Source organism: Lactuca saligna, chromosome 6 (assembly GCF_052625555.1).
Source record: "Lactuca saligna cultivar CGN05327 chromosome 6, ASM5262555v1, whole genome shotgun sequence".
Lineage (NCBI taxonomy): Eukaryota > Viridiplantae > Streptophyta > Magnoliopsida > Asterales > Asteraceae > Lactuca > Lactuca saligna.
Window position 1 is genome coordinate 116,074,488 of NC_136422.1, and position 12,532 is coordinate 116,087,019.

Sequence of the window (12,532 nt, forward strand, 5' to 3'; positions counted from 1 at the left end):
ATAATGAAATATGGTCACGTAACTGTAAAATCATTTTGTTTAATATTATAAAAACATAACATTATAATATAAAAAAATATTCAATCTTTTTATTATAAATATAAATTAAAATCTGTTGTATATTTGTAATGGAAAAAAGAAGTATTAACTGTGTTGTAAAGTAGACCAAACGGTCGAAGGCAGGTGAGAAAGAATCGTCAAAATTTGACTTTTGCTTCCTACCACTACTATACATTTCATGGACAGCTCCATCATCCATGTGCCACCATTTCTTATTTTTCTCTTTTTTTTTTTTTATTTTTTTTTTTTTTTATTTCTTTGTGTTTCGTTAACCACAGCTGTTGCTTTCTTCGCATAATATCAGTTTAATTCTGGGAATTTCTTTTGAGCCGATAATTATGATGATGCATGTGATAGGAATATTGGTTTCAGTATTAATGATGAGGTGTCGACCAGTCAAAATCTCTTCTAAATAACACCATGCCTATATTACAGTTCTAGATGGCAAAAGAAGTGGATTTGGCAACGATTAAAACAAGTTCAGGTTAATTAACTGCAAAATTTGTTCATGCCTGTTAACAGGTGCCTTGCTCATCAAAATTTTTATTATACATAATCAACAAAAATATTTATTTAACTTATTTTGCACATTGTACAGTATTCTTGTTCGTATACAACGATAACATGTTTTTTTCATATTGTACAACCTTCTAAAATATAAAATGTTATGAGGGCAATGCTTCACTTTTTTAAAAAAAATTGCAACCCTATTAGAAAATAATAGCAAGAGTTTATAGTTGCTCCATGTATGGAAGTTAAGTTTTCTAATATTCAAAAAGCTTCAAGGATTGAAGTTAAAAAAAAAAATTATGTTTTCTTTGAAATTGGTTTTATAGAGATAATTATTTTTTCAAATCATCTTCAATGCTTAACCATACAAATAAAAAGGACTAATTATTTTTGTTACATAATTTATCCACTAACTTTGTTTAATAAAATGGTTTTAATAAATATGTTCTCCAATGAGTAACCTTATTAAAAAAATTATTCTCAATTTAATTAATTTATCATTTATGTTATTAAATATTTTATTATGTCCTCATATAATTTATAATTTATCATTGTCATTGTCAGATATATTTTTTCTAATACTATAAAAGATAAATCACAAAAACAATAAAATATTATATAAACAGAATGTTTTATAGTATTTGATGTTTTTAATTTTAGTAATATAGACAACTACTTTTAAAATATATAATTTTTTATAAAGTATAATTAATTATATAATATCTAAATATCATTATAGTGTATATATATATATATATATATATATATATATATATATATATATATATATATATATATATATATATATATATATATATATATATATATATATATATATATATACTATTAGGAAAGCTCTTAGTAGTCCAAATATGAGTTGTGATTTCATACAATGAAAATTAAGAATCATATCGAGTTATTTTAGTAATTTAATTCCTGTTTAAAATTATAGTTACCGATACCGATAATCATATTATTTCTCTAATTTTTTTATGAAAGTTATATCGATATTTTTTAGTTTAAGATAATTGATGAATGTAAATTTTATTTAACATGAGTAACCGTCTTTTTACATCTCCACTTAGGGTTCTAAATGAATAGTATCAATACCTACAATAATTGTTTATCTTGGTTCATTTAAGTTAGCCGAACATACGATTAAACATAAATAAATAAATAAATGATTTGTTTTCTTCATATTCGTTCGTTTAACAAATTACATTGTTTATGTTCATTAGTTTATATTCACAAAGATGTTAAAAAAACATAAACAAACAAATATAAACGGACGGAAATAGACAAATATAATTGAATATATATAAATATAAACAAACATATGATATAATAATATAATCAAATACAATTGAATATATATATATATATATATATATATATATATATATATATATATATATAAACTTAAACGAAGGAACAAGATAATTATTCATATCCGTTCATTTAACTAAATATAGAAGAATTTTTGTTCATGTTGTTCATTTATTTAATAAAGGAACATAAAAGAACATCACATCGAACGGTTCACAAACAGTTCGTTGAACATTCGTTTTATTTACAGTGTATCTACGACATTAATATAATAATATTATATCATTATTTCAATGAGTATGCATACATTATTAAATTCTAAATCCATTGCATCGGTATTATATATATATATATATATATATATATATATATATATATATATATATATATATATATATATAAGGCTATGTTATTGTGTGGATGTTATGTACTGTATGGATGGGATTGATTATAAATCAATCAGTTTAATTATTTTTAAAAAGTGATTAATTTTTTTTATTGAATTAAAAATAATTAAAAAATACTATCTAACTAGGGAAGAATCCCACCTTTTGGGGTTGGATTCCTAAAACAAATTCGGGGTTGGATTCTTAAAAGAAAGTCTTCAGTTGAAATTTAACATTTGAATATTGTAGTGTTATTATGAGTTACAAAATTCATACACAAATAAAAGTGAATAAAGGGATGCCGACTAAATTTTCCAAAGTGCTGCTTTTTTTAACCAATTTGCATTTATTATTGCTAATTGTCCGAAAGGCCGACACTTAGGAACATAGCTTCATTCTGCAATTCTTTCTTAGCTGATTACTGTTAAGAAGCATGAAAATATTAGTTAAATAGATCAATATCGATCACTCTGTAGTTATACGGTTAGGTTTTTGGGGGGAAAAAATAAAAAAAAAATTACAAAAAAATAAGAAAAAAAAATGTGAAAATACAAAGTACATTGCTATTTACTGCATGTACCATCTAAATATGGAAAATATGGCAATGTACTTTTGCTTTGGGTAAAAGAGTCATAACAAAAATGCAAGGTACATTCCTGTTTAGTGGATTTCCCACCTAAATATAGAAAATGCACCAAATAGAAATATTAAATTACCATATTGTCCCTATCATCTCAAGTTGAATAATAACATATTAAATTTCAAGCTCCCCCCATTTTATCCCAATTCTATTTGTTTTTATCAATTTAGAATTTGGTTTTTCAATCATCCAAAAATAAGCAATATCTCCTGTAAAGCACAAACCAAAAATCATATAAAATTAGATTTTTTTGCTTACATACCTATGTCTTATTTTCTTGGATTTAACTAATTTGTGCTCAACTTATTAAGCTAATCATAATTAATTAACCTCATGTGATTCGTGTATTTGAAAAATGGTGCATCAGTAAATAATAAAGATACTTAACTTTGGAAGGTTGTCATGTACTACTATAGTTCGGCCGAATATGGTGCTAGAGATTTGAGCATCTTCCTATCTAAAAATTTTCATTGCAAGGCAAATGTTAACTATACACTGTACAACTTGAATAATAAGAAAAAAGGAAATGAAAAAGTAAAAATCTCTAAAATGTAGTTCATGGATAGTTATATTAGAAAATTCTACAATGTTAGGTATATCATTTGCTAAATAATCCCATTTATGATGTTTTAAAGTACCAGAAAGCATATCAAAACAACAAAAACATTATAAAATAACACAATATGAGGGTGTTGTAAAAGTACCATAAGTCATATATGTGAAATCATATAAGGTTATTATATAATACAGGAGAATGGCAGCTTTGTAAGGCTATATACATTTACACTAAAAAGGTTATGGTAGAGTAAAATATGGAAAATAATATTTGTTAGGATCATATTGAAAAAAAATTGATAAGTCATAGGGAAAAAAATGTATTTTACTAAAACTAATAGACTTACAGCAGCTCCCGTCAAAAAGTAGACTATATATGCTTATTTGTTCATAAAATCTTATATGCATCACTTCTGCAAAAAAGAAAAAAATAACCTTATATGTCACAAAGACCAAAAGCGTAATTTACTAAAAGTAATAAACTTACGGAAGCTCCCCATCAGAAAGTAGACCATATATGCGTATTTCTTCATCAAATCTTATGTGCATCACTTCGAGTAACCATATTCTTGCTTTAGACTAAACATATGAAAACATAGAAGGGTTAAAACATTCTGAAATGTGGTTGGTGTTAAATTTTCAATGAAATGTACATCAATTTTGCATCTAAAAACTGATGAGCTCCTCTCCTAGTGACATGCAAGTACAGAATGACCTGGCGGGAAAAAAGGTAAAAAAAAATATTAAATCGTTATATAAAAAAGAATCAAGTAAATTCGTACTCAAACTCCTAATATGGAATACAAAAAATAAAAGTATGTCAAATAGAATGTATGAAGCTAAAGTAAATGGGAAAGAGACCTTAGTTTTCCCAACATTAGTGATGAAACTATGTGAACAGGAAGCATGTGTAATTGATAACGGATTAGAATTAATCTTATTTATTTTTTGAAGCATTTCATCAAGCACGTGATGTGTATCTTCAAATCTGTCAAGTATGAACAACAAAAACAATCTAACAACCCCAAATCAGTTTCTTTTTTCACACATAAGGTTTACCAATCTTAGTTCCAACTTCATTGAAACAGAAAACATAATCACCCAAAATCGTAGCATACCTTATTTTCCGATCAGCTTTGCAAGGCCGAGGTTAAGGATATTCCTTGGTACCGAGCATCGGTCTTCCCAACCATGGATCCTTGTCTAGATCGCCAAGATGATTATAGACATCCTTGTATCATTAGAAAACAGAAGCCGACGCCATCTAGGGCCAGAACGATTTAAATTGATAGAGAAGGAAGAAGGGTAATGACAGTGGAAGTAACCTAGGTGTAGTAAAGTAACATGTGAACACACTACAAAACCTAAGAACTGAATAACATGTGGGGAAGATGCAAAATTGGAGAACGATCAAAGAGGTAACAAAAAGCCAAAAGGAAACAGTAATGGGTACATTGGAATTTACCTCCAATCCTAACGTGTTTTGTAAAATTGTTGAGACCATAAGGAAAATTATATAAGAAGACAAATCCAAAGCCAACAACTCAGCCGAGAATGTCGACTGTATTTAGGAAGTGAGTTGTGGAGCAGAATGGGAAGAAAACGGAAGAGGTGAATTGCGGTGGAGGAGAATTAAAAGGGACGGTAGTTGAATGAGAAGAAGAGTCGGAGATGTCTTTATTGATGAAGCGGTGGGAAAGTTTTGAGAAGTAACGCCTGACTGGACAGAACGGGCGGTGGGGGAAGCAAGTCAAGACCATGTAACACAACAGGTGTCACAATAAATCAGACATTGATCAAAACAAATTGGAAGGGGTCAAATCACAGCCAAGTCCAGTTCACCAGGCACTTCTAAATTATATATATATATATATATATATATATATATATATATATATATATATATATATATATATATATTAAGGGTATTTAAGTCAAATAATAAAAATTTAAAAAAGGAAAATTAAGGATCTTAGGAATAATTAATTCTTTTAACTTTAAAAATCTGATTTTCTGGAAGGTAATTCTATTAATTTGGACATTCTAAAAGAATGTGTTTATGATTATCTTAAAAAAAAAACATTCTATTCTAAAAGAATACTATAAATATATATTATCAAGATCAATAATTTTTAATTAACATAGATTATTAAACGAATTTTAATATTATAGAATCAGTAAGTATATTCATTATTAAATAATCCAACTATAAACATAAATTACATTCATTCTGAAAAAGTACGATTAATAATGGTTAACAAATTCAATCTGTAAGAAGACTATATCATTATCATTCTGTGGCTTTCACATTAGTCCTTATGGCATGTGACAACCGGAAATTTCTAGCTTGTACAGTCAATCAACTTAATCAAAGTCAGACTCGTTTTTGCTATCTTCTAGCACTGTTTAGAGTCTATCTGAGTGTTCTAATCCTAGTACAATCAAGTTCTGATTCTGGGGATGTGTGTGTATGAGTTCAACACCTTTCAATTGAGCCAAACACCCCTTGTTAAGGAGTGTATGGTCGTACACCTGGGTGTACAACCTTACACCCCCTTCTGTCCGTACACTCATGTGTATATGTGATATATTTCTTCGTTATTCATCATATCTCACACTTCCAAGGCTAGAAAAATGATTCTCTCTCAAGTACCATCGTGTTCTTCACATGTGATTTATAATTATGTTTCAAACAAAGGATTTCATTTACTTTAAACTGTCTTATCAAACAAACTACTTTTAAATAGTTTTATAAACTGACATCAAGTCATTATTATTTATTCTTCAAAACTATTTAAATGTATTACAAAACCTCTTTTAAACTTATATACTATCAAAAGCATGTCTATATATGTATAGTTATATACATAATGTTTAAACGACTTAGGACTGCTAACTTGCTTTATTTCTTTTTTCTTTTTTGGATGTGGACTTAGGGTATCGGTTATTTGTCCAAATATCGTCTAAATACTAGATATATATATATATATTATGTATAAATTCAGTCATTTATTCAATTACAGAAATCACTAGTAAACTATAATAGGTATAGTTTAGGATAATACTATCATATACAAATAATATAACAAAGAATACTATAACATAGAATACTATAACAAAGAATACTATAACAAAGAATACTATACCAGAGTATACTATACAAAGCATACTATACATAAAATACTATTACTATAACAAGTATACCATAACAAGGTTCAGAAATAACATAATGTGAGATACTACTTCATGACACAACGACCATTTTGTTGTGTCACGTTTTGTAACGAAAATCTCATGGAGGGAGAGCGTGAGTTTGCATATAGATCTATACTGGATTGACTATCCTACACCCTTATTGTTCGTTACAGTGGGATTTCTTAGTCTACGGGTGCCAAATGTCATTTCTTCCGACGTCTTTCATCGTCGTGTCATAGTCAGTTTAGTATGGTAACAATTTTATCACATTTTTCCTTAATTAAACCATTGGTTTTAAGGTAGTTATTACTTCAGTGGTTAATACAAATAATACTGTAGTACTCATACATTTTCCCATTATATTCAAATTGTGATCTTCTCACATAAAGGGTAATATAAAAATATATTTTGCTAATGATAGTCATATTTGGGAAAAGCATTCACTTTTACAGAGAAACAAATATACAAAACAATCAGGTCTTGGTAGAAGACTACTTTTTATACTAGTAGAAAATATAGGATTTTCTAGGAGTTTTCAAACATATACAAACATTTACATTGAACATTTACAAACATTGACACTAAATACTTATGAACTCATCAGCTTCAATGTTGATCTATGATATCAAAATAAGTTGTATTCTCAGGTCATCAGAAGACAGGTACCGATGGCAGGTTTTGAGAAGACGGAGCATAATCAAGACTTGTCTTTTATTTTGGTTATTCATTTTTTGTGTCTTATTACTTTATAAATTACACACTTGTATGAAACTATACTATTAATTCAATGGATGATGTTGTTTCTTATATACTACTTTACATTCTTATGATACTATACATGACGTCCTCCGCCCTAGAATGTTTCCGCCGTTCAGGTTTTAGGGTGTGACTGATTGGTATCAGAGCATTGTTTATATTGAATCGAGTATAGCAACCCATAAAAGATATACAAACTATAAACACAACGGGATTAAAATACTCTGACCTAGAGTTTATAATTATAAATAATAAAATATTTAACTAAGTATACATACCTACATTCACACTAAAATCAGTGTCACTAGAACATAACAAAAGTATTACGATTGTTGAATATCACAAGTAGGCTTAGGGATGTATAGTCAGTTCTAGGAATGACATAGCTTGATCAACTATGTTGATCCAAGAAGTGATTAGCATATGCCCAAGGATGATTGTGATGTGGCAACAAGTCTATAAACTTACCAACACTACTACAATGAGAACATTAGAACAAAACATGAACTTAAAATACTACAGGAGTATTTTGTGTTACTATAATTACTTATTTGAGAACTAAAAAGGTCTTTACTACTAGGTAAATAGTTGCTAAGTGGATACACTAAGGTTATATGTGAGTAAGGTGTCATAGACTTAGAATTTGTGATCTTTGATTTACTTCTTGTTCCTTGTTTGGTTCTGGATTTAGAGTTAGGGTTACTTATTTGAAGTTCTATCCTACTTTGATTTCATATAACTTGTGTGCACTATGAAAGTATTGAAGTAACTGGTAAGGATCATCTTATAATTATCTTCAGTGGTACGTCTATCTATATTAGATTCTTATACCCCTTTTCTTGCGTAGATATCATGGTTGGATTCCATCCTCATGGCGACTCGTACTTCCCAAACGAAGGCAATGTTGGATGGCTTGAAGAAGAGCCAGAAGATGATCATCCAATGCCTTTGGATGATCACCATGCTGAAGGCTTTTCTGATGGTTCTGACTCTGAACCTGAAGTCAACAATCCACCTCAAGGAGTTCAAGTCCCAAATCTCAACCCCCGACCAGCATTTCAAGGTCCCACACCCTTGTGGGCGACAAACTTGAATCGTTGGAGTGATAAACATGGTAAACCTTTACCCTACAATGGGGACCGAAGCTTTTACATTGTAAGCGAGGGAGGCTCAGCTGACCGAGTCCTGCCCATCATGGTTTGCAGGATTTCTCGGAATGGTGAACAAGGTTGGGCAGCTATCGACCGAGTCATGGAGATTGATGCCAATTCGGGCATTAACACGGTCCGTATTATCCATCTTGAAGAAGCTATGGAAAGGACTAGGAGAGTCAATGAGACTCGGCAACATGAACTAGCTGCATCCCGAGCTAAAGTCATAGAACTTCTAGTGCGTCGGAGAGCTCATGAGCGACATCTTCAGGACATAGTTCGTCAACTGGGAGATCTGAGGGTTCGCCCGAGGAATACCCTTCGCCAGTAGAAGTTGTCTGACTCATCTTTTCTTTTGGTTTAAGGAATAGGCTTTCTTATCTATGCTCCAAGTAGCACAGTTTTGTAAAATATTCCTATCTTCCAAGTACTATAACTATACTTCTAAATTGTCAACATTTTCCCTTATGATTTGATGTAAGACCTACCATTAGGTCATTTTCCCCGAACTTGTTGCAACAATAATACCAGTAATATTGATAGTTATCTAATCTGTTTGAAAATCTTTGTTCTTGTGTTTCCCTACTCTACTATTGTGTCTCTATTTCAAACATACACTTTTATCTAGATGTTGAACTATGGCAATTTAGTTCATGGGACTCATTCATTAATTTCACTATTGAATTCTTATCTTTGTGCTCATCTTCTTAGCTTGTAGTTGAAGGATGCCTCCTTGTAAGTCAACAAGATGTGATCCTCCAATAACATCAACTCCACCACCTCCTCCATAATTCAATACGACAACTCTTAATGTTGCGGTAGATGCGGCTGTTGCGATAGCCATGGCACAATACCACAACAACCACGGTACTAGCAAAGGTGGAACAATCGTTCATTCCAGACAAGGTGATGTCATCGTGCGCTCGTGAGAGTGCTCTTATAAAGACATCACAAACTGTAAACCCCAAATCTTCAATGGAATCGGTGGAATCATTGCTCTGTCGCAATGGTTCGAGAAGACGAAATCGATCTTTGAAATATGTTCCTGTACTGAAGGAAGCAAAGTCAAATTTGCTGCATGAACCTTCAGCAATATGGCCCTGATGTGGTGGAATAGCCATGTCAAGTCACTAACTCTAATAGTGGCTAATGTTATGGGCTGGGAAGCTCTTAAAGGGATGATGATTGAAGAATACTGCTCGAGGTGTGAGGTTCAAAAACTAGAACAAGAACTTTGGGGCCTAACCATGAAGGGCTCCAACATAGTGGCTTACACTGCCAGATTCAGCGATCTGGTGGCGCTATGTCCCAATATGGTTCCCACTGAGGGAAAGAAGATTGAGAGGTACATTTGGGGGCTAGTGCCTCCATTTCAGGGGAATGTCTTAGCTTCAAACCCCACTACTTTCGAAAGTGCCAAGCGATTGGCACAGCGACTCATTGATCATGGAGTCCCTACCCCGACAACGATAATAACCCTGGCTATCTCAAGAGCCTCCAAAGCCGCTGAGAACAAGCGAAAGTTATGGGATAACAAGAAGGGAAAATCTGTGCAAAACTCTGCCAAGAAGCAACAAGTTGTGGCTATTCATGCCGCGATTGCACCTACTGTTATTACACCAAGGAAGCGGTATACTGGGAATTTTCACAAGTGAAATAAATGAACTTTCCATCATAATGGTGCCTGCCGGAAAATGCAGTACGCTAACTACAACAGGAAAGGGCACACTGCCCGATTCTGTATGGCTCTGGCGAGGCCAATTAACCAACTCCCCGGCATGTTGTGGGCCAGGCTTGCTATGGTTGTGGCGAGGTTGGTCATTTCAAGAGAGACTGTGCGAAGGTAGGAAATGTTGGCGGAGTGGGAAGAATTATGGAGATAGGCCACGAGGAAGTCGTAGTTGATCCTACGGTGGTTACTGGTACGTTACTCCTCGATAATTCTTATGCTTGCATACTATTCGATAGTGGAGCAGAGAGGAGTTTTGTAAGCCAGAAATTTACTCCCTTACTTAAAAAAAACCACACGCACTAGAGAAATCATTCACTATAGAAATGGCAAACGGGAAAACGAAAAGCACTAACTGCGTATACATAGGTTGTACTTTAAATCTAGATGATCATTCTTTCCAAATCGACCTCATACCGGTCTCAATTAAAAGTTTCGACGTCATAATCGGCATGGATTGGTTAATTCTTCTTCGCACCGACATCATGTGCTTTGAAAAAGTAGTTCGTCTTAACCTCCCTAACAACGAAATTCTAGTTAGCTACAACGATAAATCAAGTACGAACCTTCGTATCATTTCGAGTATTCAAGATCAAAAGTGCTTACAAAAGGAATATCATGCATTCCTTGAGCACATCGTCGATACGAGTCAAGAGGTGAAATACATTTAGAACATTCCAAAAGTACGCGAATTTCCTGACATTTTTCCAGTAGAACTACCGGGATTACCAGCGCAATGCGAAGTCGAGTTCAGAATCGACTTCGTGCTAGGGGCTACCCCAGTAGCCAAATCTCCTTATTGTCTCGCACCACCAGGGATGCAAGAACTTTCCAGTCAGCTTAACGAACTTCTTAGGAAAGGATTCATTAGGCAAAGCTTCTCACCATGGGGAGCACCGATCTTGTTCGTAAAGAAGAAAGATGGATCGCTTCGTATGTGCATCGACTACAGGGAGTTGAACAAACTTACTGTCAAGAATCGCTATCCTTTACCCCACATTGACGACTTATTTGATCAACTTCAAGGAGCGACCTACTTATCAAAGATATATCTGAGATCCGGATATCACCAGTTACGAGTGTTAGAAGAGGATGTCCCCAAGACAGCCTTCTGAACTCGTTATAGACACTACGAGTTTGTAGTGATGTCGTTCGGATTAACCAATGCACCAGCTGTATTCATGGATCTAATGAATAGGGTGTGCCATCCTTACTTGGATCAGTTCTTCATTGTCTTCATTGATGACATACTTATCTACTCTCGAAGTAAGGATGAGTATAGCCAACACCTACGAAGAGTCTTAGAAACATTACGATCAGAGAAGCTCTATGCGAAGTTCTCTAAGTGCGAATTTTAGGATCCGAAGAGTCGAATTCTTGGGCCAGGTTGTTAGCAAAAAGGAAATTCACGTAGACCCTTCCAAAATCAAGGCTATTGAGAACTAGTCAGCACCAAAGACACCTATAGAAATTCATCAATTTCTAGGTCTCGCTGGCTACTATCGCAGGTTCATACAGAACTTCCCTAGCATCGCAAAACCACTTACATCATTGACCCAAAAAGGCGTGGCCTTTGACTGGGAAGAGAAACAAGAGAAGGCGCTCCAAACACTGAAACAAGCCTTGTACACCGCACCGATATTATCCCTCACAGAAGGGATAGAAGATTTTGTTTTGTATTGTGATGCATCCAACCAAGGGCTTGGTTATGTTCTTAAGCAAAGAGGAAAGGTCATTGCCTATGCCTCCCGTCAGCTTAAGACACAAGAAGTCAACTATACAACACACGATCTTGAGTGAGGAGCAGTGATATTTGCACTGAAGATCTGGAGACACTACCTGTATGGTACAAATAGCACTATCTTCACAGACCACAAGAGCCTTCAAGACATATTCGATCAGAAAGAGCTCAACATGAGACAACGATGGTGGGTCGAGCTACTCAATGACTATGCATGTGAAATTTGTTATCACCCCGGCAAGGACAATGTAGTAGATGATGCCCTAATTCAGAAAGAATACTCTAGTCGGAGAGTCAAATCCTTGACTATGACTATCCATTCACACCTGTCCACACAAATTAAGGAGGCTCAAATAGAAGCCTTGAAACCTGAAATTGTGGCGAGTGAATCCATGAGAGGGATGGCCAAGAACTTTGAAGTTAAGGGTGGCAGAGCCTTATATGTCATGGATCGTATCTGGACACCGAAACACGGTGGTTACC

The 12,532-nt window shown here is 33.3% G+C and overlaps 1 long non-coding RNA gene across 3 annotated transcripts; it reads right to left on the reverse strand.

The window, feature by feature from the left end:
• Positions 1–2,432: 2,432 nt before the first annotated feature.
• On the reverse strand, positions 2,433–5,258 carry LOC145001704 (uncharacterized). 3 transcript variants are annotated; one of them, XR_013661691.1, is made up of 4 exons: positions 3,965–5,258; positions 3,825–3,890; positions 3,311–3,379; positions 2,433–2,703 (listed from the first exon to the last, which is right to left on the reverse strand). It is a non-coding gene; the product is annotated as an uncharacterized LOC145001704 (long non-coding RNA). The 3 variants fall into 3 exon arrangements; XR_013661689.1 differs by having other exon boundaries at positions 2,433–3,890; positions 3,965–4,192; positions 4,596–5,258; XR_013661690.1 differs by having other exon boundaries at positions 2,433–3,379.
• Positions 5,259–12,532: the final 7,274 nt, after the last annotated feature.